The 18,546-nt window shown below is 45.9% G+C and overlaps 1 pseudogene; it reads right to left on the bottom strand.

The window, feature by feature from the left end:
* Positions 1–3,060: 3,060 nt before the first annotated feature.
* Positions 3,061–9,015, bottom strand: LOC136170324 (ferritin light chain pseudogene; annotated as a pseudogene).
* Positions 9,016–18,546: the final 9,531 nt, after the last annotated feature.

The following is an 18,546-nucleotide window of genomic DNA, read 5'->3' on the forward strand; positions in this document are numbered from 1 at the left end:
CATTCCTTTTATGACAAGTAAAGACCTTGCATTACAGTGACCAAAATGGTCACAACATGGAAATATTCTATTTGTCTCTTCTGTGTGTATTGCCTAGAAGGACTCTATTTACCTTACACGTTTACTCACTGCAATCACATTATGATCCTAAAATACAGTTTTTACAGGAAAATCAGGATAAATACTTAATTCCTTCCTCCCTTTTTACTTACAGTTTTCAGGATGAGTTTATTTCTTAGAATCCTCCCATGGTGAACAAGTAGAGTTTTGTTTGTTTTAGTACCTTTCTGAATTCCTCAATTTTTAACACATGTGATATGTTTCCATCTACCTCTATGACTGCTTTTCGCCTTTAATGTTAAAGAACAAGAAGTGTGAATACACAGCAAAGTGAAAGTGAAAGTCTCTCACTCGTGTCTGACTCTGCGACGCCATGGGTTGTATAGTCCATGGAATTCTCCAGGCCAGAATACTGGAGTGGGTAATTGTTTCTTTCTCTAGGGGATCTTCCCAACCCAGGGATTAAACCCAGGTCTCCTGCATTCCAGGCAGATTCTTTACCAGCTGAGCCACCAGGGAAGCCTGGGAGTACTGGAGTGGGTAGCCTATCCCTTCTCCAGGGGATCTTCCCGACCCAGGAATCAAATTGGGGTCCCCTGCATTGCAGGCAGATTCTTCACCAGCTGAGCTCCCAGGGAAGCCCTGATATGGGCAAGGGCCATTCCAGTTGTTCCATGTTCCATTTCTGGAATTCAGCTCTAATGAAATCATTAAAAAACAGGTTTGAGTAAAAAGCTTTATGAACAAAGATGTTGGTTGAAGTATTTTTTTAAAAATGGAAGATTGAAAATATTCTCATTCTATAGTTCAATAGTTATTTAGTAAAACAGGGCACATCCATTTGATGAAATATTATACTCTGATTAAAATGGTCATTCTTAAAAACTGCGTAACGTGTTAGCACCTTTATGGAAATATATAATATACATACAGCAATATTCACCCAATTTAAATATATTCAGTAACTTTTAAAAAAAGATTTATTTGATAATTTATGGCTGAGCTGAGTCTTTGTTGCTGTGTGTGGGCTTTTTCTAGTTGCAGTGAGTGGGGGCTACTCATTGCGGTGGCTTCCCTTGTGGAACATGAGCTCTAGGGCATATGGGCTCAGTAGTTGTGACCCACAGGCTTAGTTGCTGTGTAGCATGTGGGATCTTCCCTGAACAGGGATCAAACCCATGTCCCCTGCATTGTCAGGAAGACTCTCAGCCACTAGACCACTGGGGAAGTCCTAAATGTGTAGAGTTAACTCCTAACACATGCAAAACAGTTGTGCAAACATCACAATCCTGTGTGGGTTCCCACTGCCCTCAAATTCCCTCGTGACCCAACTGTTCCTCTTCTGGGTCTATACCCCAAGGAAAGGAGAACAGATACTGAAGAAAAAGCTTGTTCGTGAAGGGTCACAGCAGCACTGTTTACAACAATGAAGATGTGGAAATAACTCAAATGTCCATCAACTGAAGAATGGGTGAAAACTGTCGTATGGTCACACAGAGGAATATTATTCAGCCCTAAAAAGGCATGAAGTGCCAGCGCATGAAGCAGTGTGCCTGAGCTTCAGAACATTATGTTGATAAAAGAAGCCAGATGTAAGAAATCTATAGAACTGTATTCATAGGAAGGATGTAGAATGGGCGAATCCACAGAGACAGAAATGGGGTCCGTGCTGCTGAGGGCTGAGGGAGGGGGAGACAGGAAGTCGCTGCTTACGGGCACAAGCTTTCCTTTCTCGGTGACACAGAGTTCTGAAACTAGAGAGGGGCTCTCGTTACACAATGTTGTAAAGGTGCTAAATGCCACTGAACTGTACACTTAAAAATGGCTGAACATGTTAATTTTACCACAATAAAAAACAATAGCCATAAATGAATGGCTTTTGGTAGCCTTTTGAGAAGGAGAGTGATACAGTGGAAAGAGCTACGATTTTAGATGTAGGATAATTTGATTACCACTCTGCCACTTCCTCTCTCTGTGACCTTGGGCAAACCTCTTGGAACTGGTTTCCTTACCTGAAATATGTAGTAAGCCAGTGTTTCTGGGTGGATGAAATGAGATGACACCACAGCACAGATGCTTGATTTACTTTAAGATGATGAGTAAGACAGATTTTTTGGAGGAGGAGAGGGAAAGGAGGAGAAGAAAAAAGGACCATGCAGAGTGCACCATGAAAAGAGCAAGACAGATAGGTGTTCTCAGTGATTTTGTATCTCACAGTCACCAAGTGCTGGGCCTGCCCCTCACTTCCATCACCCTCATCCCCAGCCGTGTTCCTTTGGACAAGTTGCTTAATTTCTCTGTTTGAGTTTTCTAAAGACTAAAGTTGTGATGATGACTGAGGACTGGCTAGGCAGTGCTAGTGTTATTGGTTTCTGGTGTTCTTGTGTTCAATAAGGAGAGAAGGAAAGAAGGAACGTGGTTGTAAACTTGATAATCTCTGGGCGTGTTTTTGTTTTTTCATTTTTCAAACTGTGACTAAACTTCTCTGTAACATTTTAGAATTATACTCTGGTTGGTGGTCACTGATCTCTTTGGAAGAGCTCAGAGCTCACAGAGCCCTTTTGGACTCCATGAAAGAGCCACCTGCCCACAGGATGGTGTTGTGAGGACTCACCCAGACTGTGGTCTCAGTGACTGTCTGACACAGACCTGGGAGGGAACACAGAACATTAAGCTGCAGGTTACAGGTTTGGGCCCCACCACTTTTGGACCTCAGATCCCTCCAAGTAAAGGAGGAGATTCTTGGCAGGCTGCCATGGCATTGTAGTAGGGTGGATTAAGAATGTCCCATGCAGTGTGTGGGATGGACTTACACCAAACAGTATTTGTTGCTCACTTATTTATTTTTTTGCTGCAAAAACCTTTATTGTTTCCATTTTGTCCAAGGCCTGAGAGAGGTCTTGGGGGTGTTAAAAAGCTGCCTAGTGGCTGCAGAGATGGGCTTCAGGAAGCCCCGACGTTAGCAGGGGGCTCCTCAAAGGCCACTGGTCTCAGAGGCTCCTAGTCATGCTTGAGGGTGAACCATTTGAAGAGATATTTACCCAACCCAGCCTGGGGACCAGCTGGCCTGCGGAGGTTGGTCAGGTGGTCAGCTTCTTGATAAGTTTCAACTCCTCACCTAGGAAGTGGTTCTCCAGGAGGTCACAGAGGTGGGGGTCTGCACTGGCAGAACCCAGGCCATGCAGATCCAAAAGGGCCTGGTTCAGATTCTTCTCTGTGAGAAGGGCAACTTCCATAGCGTCCTGGGTTTTACCCCACTCATCTTGAGATGGCTTCTGCACATTCAGGAAGAGGGCATGGCTGCCGCCCTGGCTTTGCATTCACAAAAGATGCTTGCTGCCCTTGCACTTCTCCTTGGCCAATTTGTGGAAGAAAGTGACCCACACCCTTCCTGAGTCACATCGTCTTGGTCGAAATAGAAGCCCAGACACAGGTAGATGTAGGAATCCCGCAGATGCATGTTGACCAGGTGGTTGATGGCAGCCTCCACCTCAGTGGAATAATTCTGAGGAATCTGGAAGCTAGTGGTTGATCAGTATTAAGGAGTTAAGCTCAAAAAATTGTGGCTGGTCCCAGTAATCATGGACAGCAGAGTAACTGATGCCAAAAGTTGTCACTGGAATAAACGTTGGGGGATGGTCGGAGGCTGGAGCAAGGGGCGTCCCTGGGTCTGTTCCCCTTAAGCACTGCTGAAGCAGGAGACAAATCCCTAGGACTGCCAAGCGCACCTCCTGTGGCTCATTTAAATTCAAGTTTGATGGGCCCTCCTGAACTCTCCCTTGCTGACTATGGCGACCCTAATGGGCTGGAGCTGAGGTTGGCATGGGTGTGCCTAGGTTAAAAGGCAGCTGCTGTTTTGGGCCCAATTCCAGGCCCACACACAGGAACCCCTGGGGGGTAGGCTGACTTGACCTTCTCACCTCTGAGTTTCCTGAGCCCAGGGCCATGGCTTGATGCAAATTAAATGTTGAAGAACCAGCAGAGCCCCTGGCGTTTAGAGTATGGAGACCAAAAAAAGAGAACAGGAGAATGGAGGAAGGAGGGAGGAAGGAAGGGAGGAGGGGAGCAAGGAAGGGAAGAGAGAAGGGAAGTGGGAGGGAGAGAGGGAGAGAACAGGCCCTTCTGCACTTTCAGAGCATCCGTTAGCTGAGGGACAAGGTCACAGGTTCCAGACTCATGTCCTCTGGGGACCATCATTGAGAGCATGCTAGTGAGAGTTGGCGTCCAAGAAAAGGAACCACACGGCAGGTCACCTTTGTAGAGGCTTGCTGAGCTCACAGGAAGCGGGCATTTGACTCCTGGTGGGATGTGGGACTGAAATGCTCAAGTTTGTGAACATGGAGCTGGGGGATCTCAGAAGCTGCCAGCTGTCCTGGTGAGCCAGGTGCCTTCTTTGAATGGCCGTGGAAGGAGCAAGGCTTTGAGGAAGGCAATGTTTCCTAAGCGGGTTTTTTTTTTTTTTTTTTTTTGGCTGCTCTGCACGGCTCACAAGATCTTACAGGGACTGAACCAAGGCCCCAGCTGTGGAAGCAGCTGGAATCCTAACCACCAGCAAAGTCCCCTAAGTGGGGTTCCTGCTGCTTCTATTTGTGGTACCCATGTTGGCCCCAGAGCCAAGCACCCTGTTGGCCCCAACTGCCCCAATGCCCGCGTCATGGCTTCCGGGCTCTGAGAGGAGGTGGGGCTGGGGTGTCTCAAGCCTGATGTTGTCACCTGGAAGAGAGTAAAGAGGGGCCTTCTTCAGATAGAGAGTCTGTAATTTATTTTAGCTGTGGGTCAGTAGAGGCAGGTGTACTTTGGCTGTTAGCACAAGAGGCTGCCGGGAAGGCATGTGACGAGCCCACATAGGCACCTGGGCACCCTTGAAACAAAGGTCATGGATCCCAGGGGGTGCCTGCCCTCTGAGTCAGCCAGCCCAGGGCTGCCTGCTTCATGCCTCTGGTCCCAGCTGAGGGTTGTTGGTGCCCTTTCCAGCTCCAAGGAGGCCCGGCCTGGAGGATGAGATGGGCCACTCAGCGTTAGGGGAGAAATAAATTGTTTTCCTTCTTTCCAGACACCAGAAACTCCATGAGATGAGCTGTTCTCTTCTTCTAGAACAGTCGTGAGTTAGAGCTGGGCTTCTCACTCTACCACCCTCCCACCTTCTCCTGCACCTGGTCCATATCAGTATTTCACACTGTCTGCTGTTTTTATCCAATGACTGTGTCTGACGACCTGCAGTTCCCCTGGATTCTGTGGCCCCATTCTATGGATGCTGTTCTTTCCTCTAAAATCCTGGCTCTTTTCAAATGCACTAGCTCTCTGGTTCTATAATCTCTGCTTCCCCGAGTGTCGTCTCTCCCAGCCCCTGGAGCCCGGGCTGTTTCATGGCCTTTGATAACCTGAATGCTGTCTCAGAGTCCTTCTTATGGTGGAGGCCCCTCCAGCTGTGTCTGGGCTTGGCCATCTCCCTGTGGGGCCACACCATGGGGCCTCTACTGGGGTGGGTGGCACTCATTGACTCCAAATCAGATTTTCCTTTGGTATTTTTGGGGAGGGAGCTGTGTGCTGTGTTGAAGGTGAGAATTTGGGTCCTGCCCCTGGTGTCGACCAACTGCGTCCAGGTCTTGGGAGTGTGTCTCTCCCCCACGGACTGATTTGGGCGACATCCAGATGGCAGGTCCTCCCCGCTCCTGCACTGGGCCATCCTTCCTGCACCAGGGATGCTCCCTTGTCCCCTTGCCCTGGTGGTTGGGCCCTGCTGGCTGCCAGGGTTTTCTCTTCATTACTTTCATAGGACATTGTCCTTTCTTGTGTCAATGAAAAAAATCAGTAGATCTAAGAAAGAAATGGAAAATTTTATTTGAGCCAAACTGAGGGTTATAACCAGGGAACAGCCCCTCAGAAAGCTCCAAGAACTCTTCTGCCTGTTAGAGGTCAAAGCACAGTTATGTAAGTTTTTGAGACAGAGGGCTGTATACTGCATGATGCATTATTGACAATTTGCACAATCCAGATCTCCATGGACAAAGTGATGGTGGGTCATGGGTCACCATGGCTCCTTACAAGGTTAAGAAGAAAGGTTCTCTCCTAAGGGGTCTGGTTAATGCAGATGTATAACACACACTGGATGCAACAGAGGAGGCCCAAAGGGGTAAAGAAAAATTTATGTTTAAATTTTTTTCATCTTGCCATAAAACATGAATTTTATTTCACCAACTGTTTCTGAAATAAGGTAGTACCTTTAGTAGCAAAGCCCCTCCTTTAGGACTGCTGTATATCTCAGTTGCTCCCACTGGGCATTCTCCACCCAGAGGTTGCACCTGGGATTCAAATCCCCAAAACTGAGCAAGTTGCTCACCTCTGCTGTGGGTGCAGCATCAGTCCTGGGGAGTGCTGCTCACTGGCCGTCTCATGGGAGAGCAATGGGGTTTTTGAGTGTTGTTGCCTGTGAAGTATTAAACCTCAGTTGGACCACTGACCTGCCCCGGAGGCTTCGGCATGGATTCCCTCAGTTCTTGTCTGTAGAAGATGAAGTCTGGACCATTTGATCTGGGCTGTGTGTTCTCATACCCCTTGGTGTGCAGGGAGAATTGATATGAAGGTGTGCACAGCAATTTAAAGCTTTGCCCCCAGTTGCTGTGTGTGTATGTTGGGGGGGCGCAGGTAGAGTTGAGGGGATACACACCAACAAGCAATTCAGTTCTAACAGCCTGTCCCCACAGACAGCATCAGATCCCACAGGACTGCCCCATCCCCCAGCTCAGACTCCAATGGAAACTTCAGGTTGTCACCTGTGCTTCTGACCAACCTGCTCCAGGGAGGTCCTCATGACCCCCTCCTCAGGTTTGATTAATTTGCTAGCGTGGCTCAGAGGGCTCAGCAAAACATTTTACCCACTAGATTACCAGTTTATTGTAAGAGGATATAACTCAGGAACAGCCAGAATGGAGAGATGCAGGGGGCAAGGCATGGGGAAGGACGTGGAACTTCCATATTCTCTCCAAGCACCCTACTCTCCCCAGATCTCCGTGTGGTCTTCTAGTGGGGAGCTCCCTGAACCCTGCCTTTCGGTTTTTTTCTGGAGGGTTCATTAAATAAGCAGGATTGATTAAAGCATTGGCTATTGCCAATTAATTGATTCCCCAGAGGTCAAGGGAGATGAAACTGAAAATTCTAACCTTCTAATCACAGGACTGGCTCCATTGGCAACCATCTCCCATCCCAGGAAGCTTTCCAAAATCACTCCATTAAAAAAAACAAAAAAACCAAAATCACTCCATTAACGTTAAAAGAGACAACTATTGCTTTCTTCACTTAGGAAATCTCAAAGTTTCTAGGAACTCTGTGCCAGAGATGGGGACAAAACCCATATACATACATACATATATATATATGAAGAGGGCATGGCAGCCCACTCCTGTATTCTTGCCTGGAGAATCCCATGGACAGAGAAGCCTGGCGGGCTACAGTCCATAGGCCTGCAAAGGGTCGGACATGACTGAAGTGACTCTGCACGCTTGTATATATATGTGCTGTGTGCTCAGTCACTCAGTCGTGTCTGACTCTTTGTGACCCTGGACTGTAGCCCGCCAGGCTACCCATGGGGATTCTTCAGGCAAGAATACTGGAGTGGGTTGTCATGCCCTCCTCCAGGAGATCTTCCCAACCCAGGGATCGAACCCAGGTCTCCCTCATTGCAAGCTGATTCTTTACCATCTGAGCCAACAGGCAAGCCCAAGAATGTTGAAGTGGGTAGCCTATCCCTTCTCTAGAGGATCTTCCTGACCCAGGAATCGATCTGGGGTATCCTGCATGGCAGGTGGATTCTTTACCAGCTGACCTACCAGGGAAGTCCATGCATATATATATATATATATATATATATATATATATATATATATATGTATTATTATATATACATACATACATATATATATGTATAATATATAATCACAGTGTCACACAACTCCAGGGCCATGAGTGGAAAAGTCCTGGAGTGGATTGTCCACAAATCTCTGAGTTTCTCCATGTATTCAATTCCATTTTAGGGCAAACTATTCCTCTCTTTTATGCATATTTCTCTTAATGAACCAAATTCTGAAAAATATGATTGCTTGGCTCTGTGGAACTTGACAGTTCTAGAAAATCATGTCACTCTCCAGTGAACCATAAAAAAAAGATGAATCCTACATTTTCTTATCGTACAATAATAGACTTTTTTTTCCATGTTTTCTGCCCTCTCTTCTATTACTCAGAAAACAAATATTTCTTAAAAGCCACCACTCTATGGTATTTTCCTGAACAAGTGCATGCTATAAGATGGTAGAACTTTCTATCATGGGATAAAAACCTAGAATTGGCTGTAGCGAGGGAAAATGTTTGACCAGTTTCGGGATCCAGGTTTTACAAGCTGTTTCTGCGGCTGGTGATGCAGTCCATGGAGTCAGTTATGAAGATCACTTCTTCCAGGGTGGAGGGAGCCTGCCAAGACTAAGACACCTTCCAGGGACAGCCAGGCTGCCTGGCTTTCTAAGTAGCTGTGAGGGGTGCCCAAGTGGATCACATCATGAGGGCTGCTCAGACTTGGGGTTCACTGGGATCAAGTTAGGATGCTGTGTTCCTACGCCACCATCAGTGGATGCAATAGAAGCCATGGAGACTGCTGCTCAACAGAAGCCAACTTCTCATATTCCACGTTCCTGGTTGGCCTGCTGCTCTGTCCTGCCAGGTGCAGGTCAGCCGTGATGGTGCCTTGCTCCTCCTGGTCCCTGTCCATGACTATCCTGCATCCTCCATCAGGGATGGGGCCTCCCTCTTAACTTGGATCTGGGACATCCCCTTCTCATAGCAGAGGGAAAAGAAGGCACCAAACTTCAAGTTGAATGTTTCCAACAACATCACCTTGAATCTGGTCACCTACCACATCTGCTCCCGTTCCAGGGTTAGGGAGAGCACCGCTGGGCCTGGAAGCATGCGGCATCTAAGAGGCCAGACACTAAGCCATGCGTGGCCGTGGGCTGTGGGTCACAGTTCCCTTGAACGAGCAGGGCCAACTAACTGGGACCAGGATACAGACTCCCATGTGGTCTTTCGGCTGCTGATGGCAAAAACCCAACCTCAACCAGGCTGAAAAAGGAACACAAAAGAAAGCCAGAGGTACAGAAAGAAAAGTAGAGGGTCACCCCACTCCAAAGTTGCTCTGCTTTTGCAGGTCTGACCAAGAGTTAATGACCCAGCCTCCACGTTGGGTGTTTCACCCCACTCCAAAGTTGCTCTGCTTTTGCAGGTCTGACCAAGAGTTAATGACCCAGCCTCCACGTTGGGTGTTTAAAGGAGGTCTCACCTTCACTGCACTGACCCTGTCCCCTCTCGAGCCGATGGTCACCAGCCCAGCTCACATCTCCGAATCAAGCTTTCTCCAAATCAGAATTGCTTTCCCCAGGAGCCCAAAGTCTTTTTGCTTTATGACCCTGGGTCAAATCAGGGTCATCCTTCCTGGATTCCTCCTGGGGTCAGAGGAATGTTCTGATTAGCCAGGTCCAAGGCCACACTGTTAGAATCAAGAAGAGGGGAGGATGAGTGCAGAACCCAAACTTTCTTCTTAGTCCCTGGAGTCAGTGACCACGTTGAGACCAGGCAGATCACTCCTGGTAGATTTTATAGCCAGTATAAATAGTATATATTTGCATTGGTGACTAAGAGGCTCAGAGTCAATATTTTCCCTCCAATTTTACTTTGAATTGTGCAAGCCTCATGGAGCTCAGTCCCACGTGACCACCGCTCACGTCCATCAGTCTTCCCAGCCGTCCCTTCTGAGGTCCTCCTGAGCGCTGCCCAGTGCTCGCCCACCTGGGACCACATAAAGATACTGGTGCTCTGAAAATTAAGTCAGATGATTGTACACTGGAAATGCTTTTGTTTTCTTCCTTTGACTCTGAGCAAAGGATTTTGTCTTAAGTTAGTCTTGTCCCCTTTAAAAGAATAAAAGAAAGAAGTGTCCACTAGGATATAGAGAATTCTTTATTTTATACTTCTAAAGACTCATGGGGAAATTGACAGTTCTTCCACAGTTTCTCTAGTCCTAATCTTGAATATTGTCCATGGAGAACAAAGGTCTGAGGCCACTCGAATAACAAGATTTAATTGTGGAGGAAGCAAGGGAAAGGAAAATAAAAAATCATACACAACAGTGCTGTCAGTGTAACCAAGGTCCGTGAGTACCAATAGGAATCGCAGACAGACCCCGGTGGTTACCACCAGAGCTTCTGGAGCAACTGCAGAAGGCAGGCAGGGGATCCCCTGTCCTTGATGGCCATGCCTCTGAGAGAAGCTGTTTGTTCATCTTTGTTTTCCCAACACCCGGTATGATCCCTGGCATGTGGTGGGTGTCAGGTGAATGTTGGAATAAATGTTACTAATCTAGCACCCATATCACCCCACCCCAACTCCACCTCATTTCCCTGTCTAGTGCTTATCAGTCACTAAGACCCTGATTAAACTCCTTGTTCAGGAGGCAAGGATATACAATGGAAAAAAGACAATCTCTTTAACAAGTGGTGCTGGGAAAACTGGTCAACCACTTGTAAAAGAATGAAACTAGAACACTTTCTAACACTGTACACAAAAATAAACTCAAAATGGATTAAAGATCTAAATGTAAGACCAGAAACTATAAAACTCCTAGAGGAGAACATAGGCAAAACACTCTCTGACATAAATCACAGCAAGATCTTCTATGACCCACCTCCCAGAATATTGGAAATAAAAGCAAAGATAAACAAATGGGACCTAATGAAACTTAAAAGTTTTTGCACAACAAAGGAAACTATAAGTAAGGTGAAAAGACAGCCCTCAGATTGGGAGAAAATAATAGCAAATGAGGAAACAGACAAAGGATTAATCTCAAAAATATATAAGCAACTCCTGAAGCTCAATTCCAGAAAAATAAATGACCCAATCAAAAAATGGGCCAAAGAACTAAACAGACATTTCTCCAAAGAAGACATACAGATGGCTAACAAACACATGAAAAGATGCTCAACATCACTCATTATCAGAGAAATGCAAATCAAAACCACAATGAGGTACCATTACACACCAGTCAGGATGGCTGCTATCCAAAAGTCTACAAGCAATAAATGCTGGAGAGGGTGTGGAGAAAAGGGAACCCTCTTACACTGTTGGTGGGAATGCAAACTAGTACAGCCACTATGGAAAACAGTGTGGAGATTTCTTAAAAAACTGGAAATAGAACTACCATATGACCCAGCAATACCACTTCTGGGCATACACACTGAGGAATCCAGATTTGAAAGAGACACGTGCACCCCAATGTTCATCGCAGCACTGTTTATAATAGCCAGGACATGGAAGCAGCCTAGATGCCCATCCGCAGATGAATGGATAAGGAAGCTGTGGTACATATACACCATGGAATATTACTCAGCCGTTAAAAAGAATTCATTTGAATCAGTTCTAATGAGATGGATGAAACTGGAGCCCATTATACAGAGTGAAGTAAGCCAGAAAGATAAAGAACATTACAGTATACTAACACATATATACGGAATTTAGAAAGATGGTAACGATGGCCCTATATGCAGGGCAGAAGAAGAGACGCAGAAGAACAGAACAGACTTTTGAACTCTGTGGGAGAAGGGGAGGTGTGGGAAGAACATGTTTCGAAAGAACAGCATGTATATTATCTGTGGTGAAACAGACCACCAGCCCAGGTGGGAGGCATGAGTCAAGTGCTCGGGCCTGTTGGGCTGGGGGGATCCAGAGGAATCGGGTGGAGAGGGAGGTGGGATGGGAGACCAGGATGGGGAATTCGTGTAACTCTATGGCTGATTCACATCAATGTATGACAAAACCCACTGAAAAAAAAAAAAAAAAGAAGATTAAAAAAAATAATAATAAAAAATAAACTCCTTGTTCGTCATCTGTTTTCTCCAGAAGAAAGTAAACTCCTGAGGGTGGATTTGGCTTTGCTTCTTACTGGTTTCCCTCCAGTTTGCACAAGGCTGGTCCACACTGGGCTTTCGTTAATATCTGTTGGCCAAATGGACAAAGTGAGAAATGTGTCCTCCCTCTATAGGTGTCCTCTCAGAGGGCAAGGTGGGTTGTGTGTTCTTCAGGAGGTAGCGTTTACATTCATGGAGCACCCACTCTCTGACCAACTGTGTGCTTTCTCACATCATCATGGTTATTGAATCCTCACACCAACCTGGTTTCCTCTAGCCCATTCGTTCCCTTAAATCCACTTCTGTTCTTATGTGGCACTGAGATAAGATGTCAGGTGATAAGGGAAGCTCATTTCTTACTGGGGACAGGAAGATCTTATTTCCCTGCTTGATGGCGCTTATAAGAAAGATAGCAAGTATATTCTATCACTAGGGAGGAGGTGATTAGTGCCAGTGCTCAGCCGCTTACTCTGTAACTCTTTGTGACCCCAGGGACTGTAGCCCGTGAGGCTCCTCTCTCCTTGGAATTCTCCAGGCAAGAATACTGGAGTGGGTTACCGTTCTCTCCTCCAGGGGATCTTCCCAACCCAGGGATTGAACCTGGTCTCTATGTTTCCTGCACTGGCAGTTGGGGTGGATTCTTTACCACTAGTGCCACCTGGGAAATCCTGGGGAAGAAGTACTTATGGAAGATCAAATGCTCTATTAATTATTTGGGATGTTGGTCAGGGCCACCATGGATGTGAGAGGCAGACAACCTAGGTGCCATCGCAGAGCACCAGAGGGTGAGGGGCTTAAAACAACAGACATTGGTATTCTCGTGGGTCACAGAGCTGGAAGTCTGAGATCAGGGTACCGACAGGGTTGGTTTCTTCCACAACTTTTTTTCTTGCAGATGGCTGTCCTCTTGCTGTGTTCTCTTAAGACCTTTTCTCTCTGTGTGTTTGTGATAGGGACAGAGTAAAAGGACAACTTAGGATATTAAATAGTTATTCTCACTGCTGCTGCTGCTGCTAAGTCGCTTCAGTCATGTCCGACTCTGTGCGACCCCATAAATGGCAGCCCACCAGGCTCCGCCGTCCCTGGGATTCTCCAGGCAAGAACACTGGAGTGGGTTGCCATTTCCTTCTCCAATGCATGAAAGTGAAGTCGCTCAGTTGTGTCCGACTCTTCGAGACCCCATGGACTGCAGCCCACCAGGCTCCTCTGTCCATGGGATTTTCCAGGCAAGAGTCTCACTAGGGGTTCATAATAGAGAAAAAGTATGGAGATTCCTGTAGATTAATGATCTATCAAGAGCCAGCTTGCTTAACAACAGACCATGCAGACTTGCTTGGCAATGAAACCATGCAAAGGAAGCATGAGACATGCCCAAAGCGCAAACAATGGTGGAATGAAGCCTACATCCTGTGCATTGAAGTCACCAAATTAATGATCCTTGAGCAGAGGACTTTTCTGCTTGTACTAAGAGTAGAAATATGGGGAAAGCTGACATTTTACTGAAATCTGAGATGATTTACCATATTTTAGGATATGTTATCACCTTTTTGCTCGTTTCCATTTATGACAGTCCTGGTTTGACCATGTAGGGACAAGAAAACTCTACTGCCTGAGGCAGAGGAGGAGCTGATGACAAAAGCTTGACATCTACTCAAATATGAGCAAGAAGGTGGTCTTCTTCCCCTCCCTCACTTTATTTGATTATAAAAATGTAGCCCACCCAGCTTTCGGGGGATGGCACTCCCATACCTGCTAACTTGTATCTCTTACAAGTGTCTGGTACTAATAAACTCTTTCCTTACCCATCTCTCTGCCTTTTGCTGAATTCTCTCTGCACCAAGACAGAAGAATTTGTGGTCTACTAAGACCCAAAATGCATTGGGTGGTTTCATTTTTCTGCTCTCTCTCTCTTTTTATAAGGACACCAGTTCTATTGCATTAAGGCCCCACCCTTTTGACCTCATTGAACCCTAATTACTTCCTTAAAAGTCCCCTATCCAAATATAGTTACACTGAAGGTTAGGGATTTGCCTATGAATTTGGGAGGAGACACAATTCTACCCATAATGATTATCCAGCAGTGGGGAGCCTGCCAGAAGGCAGGCACATAGAGCTCCATGGGAAGACCAAGGGAGGGGATATTATTTCAATAGAGCAGCCATGGGTGTTAAAACACAAGGATAAGTCAAGGTTGCAGGGCAGTGGCTGAGATGGGATGAAACTGGAGAAATAGGAGGGCCTGGAATCTCACCTGTGGAGCGTGGGGACTCTATGGAGTCCTGTAACTAGAGAAGAGACTTGGTAAGATTTATGGTTGATGAAAGTCAGTCTGATGACCATTGAGGTTTCTCTGGTGCCTATCCACCCATGTGCTTCTGCCAAGGGGGAGCCCAGAGCCAGCTCTGGGGTCTTCTTGTGGCACCAGTGTGCCATCTCCTCATCAGTTGTCAGTGGGGAGCAGAGGCCTTGGTTCCCTAGTGGCCTTTCAAAGAAGTTGCAAAACACTGTGAGGGCTTGTGGGAACCCAGGCCTCTCCTACCTTCCCTTTTTTGTAAACAAAGAAGCTGCCAAAATGGAAATGCTTTCCTCCTTGTTCTTCTTTCAAAGGATGATAACGTGAACTATCCATCATTTTTATTTCAGAAAGATCGACACTCCTTTCACCATTGGCCCATGCACTTTTGTCCCCATCAACGATTGGATCTGGCATCTACTGATGTTTATTTCAACTTCATAATTAAAGAAGAATGTTAAGTGTGTAACTCAACTCTATTCCAAATGCTAGAATGATCTGGAACAATGTAACCCCTTGAGAAAAGCTTAGGAAAGGAAGAAAAAACCAAATAACAAATTTGGAAATAACAGATCATCTCAGTTTGGGACATTTGCAACTTGCCTAGACTTTTTTAAAATCGATGATCTGAAAATCAGCAGAAAGAGGTCAATTGTAATAGCAATTTCAGAATAACCATTAGAAACCAAACAAAGGAAAACATCTGGAGATGATGAATAAGAGGATATGACAATCTGCATAAAAGTGACTGATGAGTAAATACAAAAATTCAGCCACAAACTATCCTGTTTACTCATTTGTGCCAAATTACAGAATTTTAAGACAGAATATTATGGAATATTAAGAATTTTAATAACTTTCTGAAGTTATTTCTCCATTGATCTCCAGTAGCATATTGGGCAACTACCGACCTGGGGAGTTGATCTTTCAGTGTCCTATTTTTTTGTCTTTTCATACTGTTCATGGGGTTCTCAAGGCAAGAATACTCAAGTAGTTTGCCATTTCCTTCTCCAGTGGACAACATTTTGTCAGAACTCTCCACAATGACCCATCTGTCTTGGGTGGCCCTACAAGGCATGGCTCATAGTTTCATTGAGTTAGACAAGGCTGTGGTCCATGTGATCAGTTTGGTTAGTTTTCTGTGATTGTGGTCTTCAGTCTGTCTGCCCTCTGATGGAGAAGGATAAAAGGCTTATGGAAGCTTCCTGATGGGAGAGACTGAGGGGGAAACTGGGTCTTTTTCTGATGGGTGGGGCCATGCTCAGTAAATCTTTAATCCAATTTTCTGTTGATGGGTGGAGCTGTGTTCCCTCCCTGCTATTTACCTGAGGCCAAACTATGGTGGAGGCAGAGAAAAGAAAGCTTTACCTTTCTATGAAGAAAGCTGAGCACCGAAGAATTGATGCTTTTGAACTGTGGTGTTTAAGACTCTTGAGAGTCCCTTGGACTACAAGGAGATCCAACCAGTCCATCCAAAAGGAAATCAGTCCTGAATATTCATTGGAAGGACTGATGTTAAAGCTGAAACTCCAATACTTTGGCTACCTGATGCGAAGAGCTGACTCATTTGAAAAGACCCTGCTCCTGGGGCTATTTGTTATGATGAAAGTGAAAGAAAGTGAAAGTGAAGTTGCTCAGTTGTGTCTGACTCTTTGCGACCCTGTAGCCCACCAGGCTTTTCTGTCCATGGGATTTTCCAGGCGAGAGTACTGGGGTGAGTTGCCATTTCCTTCTCCAGGGGATCTTCCTGACCCAGAGATCGAACCTGAGTCTCCGCATTGTAGGCAGATGCTTTATCCTCTGAGCCACCAGGGAAGCCCTAGTGTTTTGTTGTGATGGGGAATGTCTAAATGAGATTATAGGTGTGATGCATATTTCCTATAGTTGTTCCTCTTAATGCATTTCTCTAGGTGTGTGCTGTTTTAGAATATTAGCTTCTCTCGAAGAGGTGAGGAATGGCAATTCAACTCTTCACAGCATCATCAAAACACCAGAACATGCTCTCATCAAGGGGATACACATTTTCTGATGGAAGTAAAATGTAAGTGTTTAACATGTTAGTCACTCAGTTGTGTTCGACTGTTTGCAACCCCATGGACTGTAGTCCACCAGGCTCCTCTGTCCATGGAATTCTCCAGGCAAGAATACTGGAATGGGTTGCCATTCCCTTCTGCAGGGGATCTTCGCCACCAAGAGATGAACAGTGTCTCCTTCATTGCAGGCGGATTCTTTATTGTCTGTAAAATATAAATGGCTTGGCAAAGGTGAATGTCAATTATATCCCACCTTTTTTGTAGAAAAGAGAGCTGGGGAGTTGGAGGCAATAACAAGAGGCTTTGGAAGGCTGCCCAGCATGAACCCTGGAGAGGCTGGGTGTGAGTTGTTCTTGTGAGGGAAATGGCCAGGTTCTGGGACAGAGAAAGCTGGAGCTGGCTGGGAGGGAGGCCCTGCAGGAAAGGTGTCCGGGGCGCAGCTCCTGGCAGCACCTTGCTGAAGTTCAGCTGACATTGTCTATGATGCTCGGAGGGGTAGGTCTCCTCCACGAGGCCACTCCATTCGGGAAACCCACGTTCCAGGAGAAAGCCTCATGCTGGTGGCTGTTGTGGAACGAAAGGGTGTGAGTTGACAGGAGCAGCGCAGAGGATATCAAGGGCAGGGCATGACCCCAGGTCTGAAGGTGGGTGGGTGGGGAGGGGACCAACGGAGTTTCCCAATGAAGACAGGATACAGAACATTGAGTCATTTTCACTTCGTGCTCAAGGAGTGTGACCCTACAGGGATGGGGGTAGTGTTTTAGTCACTAAGTCACGTCTGACTCTCTGACTCCATGGACTGTAGCCCGCCAGGCTCCTCTGTCCATGGGATTTCCCGGGCAAGAGTACTAGAGTGGGTTGCCATTTCCTTCTCCGGGGATTTGGAGAAATACAGTTAACTGATGCCTGGGGGATTATAAATGAGAAAGAAAAACTGAAATCTCATCTACTGTGTACATAATTCAGATTTTGGAAGGATCAGCTTCACTGATATCCAGGAGAAAGTATTTTTTGGAGGGGCATGCAACCCCTCTAATAAAATCTGATGGCCTTAGAACCAAAGCAAAAAACAAAAACCAGTGCAGAATACATAAACCTGTCTGCAACATGCTCCATGGCAACTCAGGCAGGAGGGCCAGCCAGCTCCGTACTGCACTCTCCCTTCCCTGGGCCCATGGCTTTGCTTTCTTGCGACATCTGTCTTTTCTCTGAGGTCACTCTACACAGCAATTTTGGGTTCTTACCTAAGACTTTGACCAACGTAATCCCAGAATCACCTGAGACCTAGCAAATTCTTTAAATCCTACCACACACACACACATACACGTATACCTGTGTGTGCCTGTTCATGTGTGGGTAGACAATGCTTTCATTCCTAAATTGAAAGCATTTTTCTCTTGTATATTTAACAATTTTGGGCTTAGGACCTCAGAGGAATGATCAGAGCAGTCAGCATGGGCAGTGTCCAGTCTGAGACTGTCCCCTTGGGCTTCTGTTTTGACATCACGCTCTGAGCACAGATTAATTGGACCCTGGACTGTTGTAGTGAAAATGGAAAAAGAAGAATGAGTTTTTCTTTCAGGAATGAGCTTTCTTTCTTTTCTTTCCCTTTCCTGAGAACAAAGAAGATAAAGAGAACAGTGAATAGGCCTGATCACTCCTTGTTTTTACTTCAGTTCTTCCTAATCTGTAGTCTATAACTTAAATTTATAGTCCTCAAAACTAACCTGACACTATGTAAGTTATATCCACACCTATTATCCTTTAAAGTGTGAGAGTGAAAGTGTTAGTCACCCAGTCGTGTCTGACTCTTTGCAACCCCATGGACTGTAGACTGCCAGGCTTCTCTGTCCATGGGATTTCCCAGGCAAGAATACAGAGTGGGTTGCCATGCCCTTCTCCAGGGGATCTTTCCAACTCTGGGATCAAACCCAGGTCTCCTGTGTTTCAGGCAGATTCTTAACTGTCTGGGCCACCAGGGATTACCCTTTAACTCTATGTTAATTATGTCCTGTCCTTCACCAATCTCTTCAGGTCACCCCTTGTAGCTTTTTGCATTTCAGAAAGAAGGCTGCAGTGTAATAAACCAGAGATGAATGGACACAATTACTGGGCTACCTGATGCCAGCTATGACTGTTTGGAAACAATGCAAGAAGAATATTCAATATTCTTATTACTTTGTTCCTTATCACTTCCTCTTCCCCACTGAGAGCC

Source organism: Muntiacus reevesi, chromosome 6, assembly GCF_963930625.1.
Source record: "Muntiacus reevesi chromosome 6, mMunRee1.1, whole genome shotgun sequence".
In the NCBI taxonomy this organism is placed as follows: Eukaryota; Metazoa; Chordata; class Mammalia; order Artiodactyla; family Cervidae; genus Muntiacus; species Muntiacus reevesi.